This window comes from Ovis canadensis, chromosome 2 (genome assembly GCF_042477335.2).
Source record: "Ovis canadensis isolate MfBH-ARS-UI-01 breed Bighorn chromosome 2, ARS-UI_OviCan_v2, whole genome shotgun sequence".
Lineage (NCBI taxonomy): Eukaryota > Metazoa > Chordata > Mammalia > Artiodactyla > Bovidae > Ovis > Ovis canadensis.
The window spans coordinates 91,382,006-91,387,407 of record NC_091246.1 but is presented as its reverse complement, the minus strand read 5'-3'; the positions used below and the strand labels follow the sequence as shown (position 1 = coordinate 91,387,407).

The window sequence follows — 5,402 nt, the reverse complement described above, 5'->3', positions numbered from 1 at the left end:
GAAATGGCTGCAATGAATGTTCTTCCTCTGAAAAACTTTTCTAATAATTCATTTCATCCTCTCATTAGGTTCATGTTTCTCCCTGGTTTCTCCCTTTACAGTTTGGAAGTCAGTGAAGTTGTCCATTAGAGAGACTGAGAAGAGATGAATGTTAGAGGAAAAAAATAAATGAATGGCAATTTTTCAGCATCCACAAAGTGAAATTACCTTGGAAATTATGTAAAAATATACCATGAGGCCTACGGAAAAGTGATGTAAAAAGGTCTTTTTTATTATATTGTATGATCTTTCTAGAGCTAATCTTTATATCTTACTGAGTGTGGCAGACAAAATATTCTTTGCATGAGAAGATTCAGTAGTTCCAAATTTTAAATTATTTTTGGTTAAAAACATGGGCTTTGGAGTCTGGCAGAAATAAGCCTGTATCCAGTTTCTCTGCCACTTTCCAGCTGTGTAACCTTGGGCAGGTCTAAGACAAGAACAGTGATAGTATCCATCCCAGTGTCACTGTGAGGGCTAGACCATCAGTGAATCTACAGTGCTTCCTGTAGTGCCCACAGGTCTTAATAGGTGCTAATTATTAATAGTATTATTAATACTATTGTTGTATTATTTTTATTTTTACTATGAAACAAATTTTTTAAAAGGACATATAGTTCTGTAATCCACAGCAGCTAGGTCTGAAGGGTAAGAAGATGTGAAGGCCTTTAAAGAAGTTGGGAAAAATAAATTCCAATGCATGTGCAAACTTAAGAATACATGGGTCTTCTGGGTAATTTAGGAGCTAATTTCTAGAAAGGAATCAAGAGACAATCTCTATAAAAGTAATATTTTAACTTAATGCTTATTTTTATCAAAATAATTCATGTATATTTTGAGTCAAATCTTACTAACATAAAACATGACAAAAAAACAACAGACACTTGTTTGGTGTGGGGTAGAAGTGGACTCAAAATACTTGTTAATATATGGTGAGAGTGAGATAAAAGGCTGTCTCTAGAATAAGTCTTTGTTTGGGGATAGGGAGGAACTAAGCAACTAGGTGGATGGCAGGCCCATTAACTAAGATGGGGAAGACTAGTAGACGAGCAGGATTTCCACAGAAGGGGCAGGCAAAGAACCAAGAGACCTGATATTTAGCCTCAAAAGTGAAGATGCTGAATAGACAATTTGATATACAGCCTAGAGGTCAGGGCATGGATCATGGGGAAAGTTAATGAATTGCAGGTTACTGGCATGTAGATGTTAATACTTAAATGATAGCAAGCTAGGTGAAGACCCGGGTTTGATCCCTGGGTTTGGAAAATCCCCTTCTCCCACCTGGAGAAGGGAATGAATACCCACTCTCGTATTCTTGCCTGAAGAATTCCATGGACAGAGGAACCTAGCTAGCTGCAGTCCATGGGGTTGCAAAGAGTCAGACACGACTGAGTGACTAACACTTTCAATATTACTAACCCAGACGAAGAAAGCTACAAAAAACTGATGCTGCAGCCTTTCAACGTGTAGAGCTCAGGCTGAGGAAGGACAGCCAGGAAGGGTAACTGAGAAGCAATGGCTGGTAAGATTGTCAAAGAGTCAGGGGGCACTGTGACTCTGGAGCAAACAAGAGTTCAAGGAGGAGGGCCTAAAATACCCAATCAAAAAATGGGCCAAAGAACTAAACAGACATTTCTCCAAAGAAGACATACAGATGGCTAATAAACACATGAAAAGATGCTCAACATCACTCATTATCAGAGAAATGCAAATCAAAACCACAATGAGGTACCATTTCACACTGGTCAGAATGGCTGCTATCCAAAAGTCTACAAACAGTAAATGCTAGAGAGGGTGTGGAGAATAGGGAACCCTCTTACACTGTTGGTGGGAATGCAAACTAGTACAGCCACTATGGAGAACAGTGTGAAGACTCCTTAAGAAACTGGAAATAGAACTGCCATATGACCCAGCAATCCCACTGCTGGGCATACACACCGAGGAAACCAGAACTGAAAGAGACACGTGTACCCCAATGTTCATCGCAGCACTGTTTACAATAGGCAGGACATGGATGCAACCTAGATGTCCACTGGCAGTTGAATGGATAAGAAAGCTGTGGTACATATACACAATGGAGTATTACTCAGCCATTAAAAAGAATGCATTTGAGTCAGTTCTAATGAGGTGAATGAAACTAGAGCCTATTATACAGAGCAAAGTAAGTCAGAAAGAAAAACACCAATACAGTATATTAACACATATATATGGAATTTAGAAAGATGGTAACGACGACCCTATATGCAAGACAGCAAAAGAGACACAGATATAAAGAACAGACTTTTGGACTCTGTGGGAGAAGGCGAGGGTGGGATGACTTGAGAGAATAGCACTGAAACATTTATATTACCATATGTGAAACAGACGACCAGTCTAAGTTCAATGCATGAAACAGGGCACTCAAAGCCGGCGCACTGGGACAACCCAAAGGGAGGGGATGGGGAGGGAGGTGGGAGGGAAGCTTGGGATGGAGCGGACACAGGTACGCCCGTGGCTGATTCATGTCAATGTATGGCAAAAACCACTACAATATTGTTAAGTAATTAGCCTATAATTAAAATAAATTAATTAATTTTTTTAAAAAAGGAGGAGAGCATGGACAGCTGTGTGCACGCAGCTCAGAAATCACACTATAATCCTAGCCACCCTTTATTTCCCTGCTTCTGCCCTTAATGGACCACTGTGCTTTTTCTATTATTATTCTCTTGCATTAGAATGGCTCTTCACCTGCCAAAATCCTACCTGTCTTTTGTGACCCAGCAAGAATGCCATCACCTTGGTAATGCATTTCCTATCTCCACTAATAAAAAATGCCTTCTTGCTCCACAATATTCCATAGCTTGTTGTATATTATAAGTTATTCTGCTTTGCGCTGTATGTATAGATGTTCTCTCTTTATCCTTGTCTTCCAATTAGACTGCAGTCCCCAACCCCTATTATTTCAGCAGAGTGCTATGCATGTGCTAGGTACTCAGTAAAGATTTCCACTGAGTCAAATCCAGAAATAAAGGACTCAAGCCTGAAAAAGTATCTCCAAAGGACAATCTGCTTTAATACTGTACATTTGTTTGCCAGCATATGTATCTTCTGCACCTAACCCAGAAATTATTTATACATTTCCCTGACCCTCTATAGAAAAATAGTGGGAAGAATCATTTCCAAAAAACAAACTTTTTAAATGACACCTTAAAAAGGCATGTGATCAAAAAAGTGTAGTGTAGGCAAAGTTCCTGTCACACGCATATCTCCCGTCACATAGCTCCTGTTGGCTACGTATCTCCTGAGCTAATGGCTATTTTAGAAACTATTTAGACTAAGCTTTCCTCCAGATCTCAGGTATGAAAATAACAAGTTGCAAAAGTCTCGTGAATGAAAAAAAAAAAAAATGTGATCCCTGAACTTCACACTAAAGAGCTAAAAAGATTGTTCTAATCCAAGAGCTGGGTTAGCAGGCAGCAATTCTTCAATCTTCTTGCTTCAAACATCATGTGCTTGTTCTCTTATTCTAAGGAAGAGGAGTGTGGTAGAAAGAGGGCATCTGGAAGGTAGTTCTGGCTAAGAGCTGGAGGAAGAGAAGAGAGAAAAACAGGTTACCCATGGTAAACATAGTCACAGTCCAAACTTGATATACCAAACAGAATTTCTACAGGCCTAACAAGGGAGAATTATTTGCCAAGCTGCCATGTGCAACTTGCTATAAAAACAACTGCGACTCAATGACAAAAATGTTAATTTTTATGATTTCCTTTATCATTTCTTCTGTGTTGAACCATGTTGCAAAACAGTTGTTTTTTAACTAATCACTCTTTTGTAGCCAATGGTGATTTACAAATTAGACCCTCAGACCTCCTCTAAAACACTTAGGTCTTTACAGATATTCAAAGATAAACAAATAGCCTGGTGATTAATAAGAGTACACATTCTTTTTAGTTGCATATGCCAGATCTACCACATATTTGTGATCATCCAAACTGGTTGTTTTTTGTTAATATCTCTACTTCCTGTACCTTCAAACCACATATTCAGAGGGAGAAAACTTTTTTTTTTTGCGAGTACAAGGTGGTGATTTGCAGACGCTCAGCAGTAGACTACATAAGAGTAAATAATCAATCTAGGGACTACCCCGGTGGTCCAGTGATTAAGAATCCACCTTCCAATGCAGGGGATGCTGGTTCAATCCTTGGTCAGAGAGCTATGATCCCACATGCCACTGGGCAGCTAAGCCTACACACCACAGCTAGAGAGCTGGCACCACAACTAAGACCCAATGCAGCCAAATATAGAATTTGATTTTTAAAAAGAGTATGAGAATAATCAACCTAGCTGACCTTTGCTGCAACACTGAATAGTCCAGTAACCTCCTTTTCTTAATGGTGGCACCAGTTCAGCCACTCTCTGGAAGGTACTGGTTTCCCAGAGTACAATGTAGAAGCATCAGAAAAACAGGACAGTGTGAGGAAAAGTGAGAGTGGGGGCTTTGTGGTCTCTAGATTCAGTTGCTCATACAAGAACCTGGGAGGGGGAACCCCCAAAAGATTAATCACTTCGTTTTGTGTTGCAGAACTCAATTCAGGTTAACAAAGCATTTGCCAACAAAGGAGATGGGAGAATGGCGGTATTCACTTGCTCTGGTCTGAATAAACAAATGTGGAATTTGTGGGCTGACTAATGTCCTGGGATAAACCAGGCAGTCAGCCAAATCCTAGGAGTTCTGATGCAAAGACAGCAAACTCACACTTTTCTTCTTCATGGAAAGTGCTCCATGGGAGTATTAATGTCCACAAGGGCAGCCTGGGTCTTCAGCTTGCCTTAAAAATTCACCAGTATTCATCCACAGGGAATTCTCAATGCTTCCAAAATTGAAAACCTAGATCAAGTGATAGAAGCAGAATCCCTTCTCCGAAAGTGTCAAATACGCCATTTAGCTCCTTTTAGAAATGTGTTATCACAGTCCCTTTTTAAATACATTACTCTGAAAATATGTAATTAGGCTACTAAAATATGACTTTGGTTCTATCTTTCCTTTCATTCATTCATTTTATTCATTGAGTGTCTTCATTCATTCACTGTATACTCCCAGCATACAGAAGCAATTTAAGTTTCTATGGATGAAACAGTCTCTGAGTCAGACCCAGTCCAGCTCTTGGGGAATCCCTGGGCAGTCTTTGACAATTTCCAGGGCATTGGAAGAGTATTACATTCTTATAATTTTACTTTTGTTCAATAGAAAGTATTAAAATTTGTAATTTTTTAGTGAAAGAAGCAATAAGCTCTTAAATTAAGGTCACAGCATAAATTTGTGGGGACTTCAGAAAAAAGAATAAGGGGTTTCCCCCTATTTGCCCACCAGGGTCCCTCACCAT

General features: G+C 39.5%; 1 long non-coding RNA gene across 3 annotated transcripts in view; it reads right to left on the bottom strand.

Annotated features, from left to right (window-relative positions):
- Nucleotides 1-3,071: 3,071 nt before the first annotated feature.
- LOC138432680 (uncharacterized) overlaps nt 3,072-5,402 on the bottom strand; it is a 66,347-nt gene continuing 64,016 nt past the window's right edge. For all 3 annotated transcript variants that reach the window (XR_011253945.1, XR_011253944.1, XR_011253943.1), the window contains one exon: nt 3,072-3,601. This is a non-coding gene — a long non-coding RNA (uncharacterized lncRNA). The remainder of the gene's footprint in view (nt 3,602-5,402) is intronic.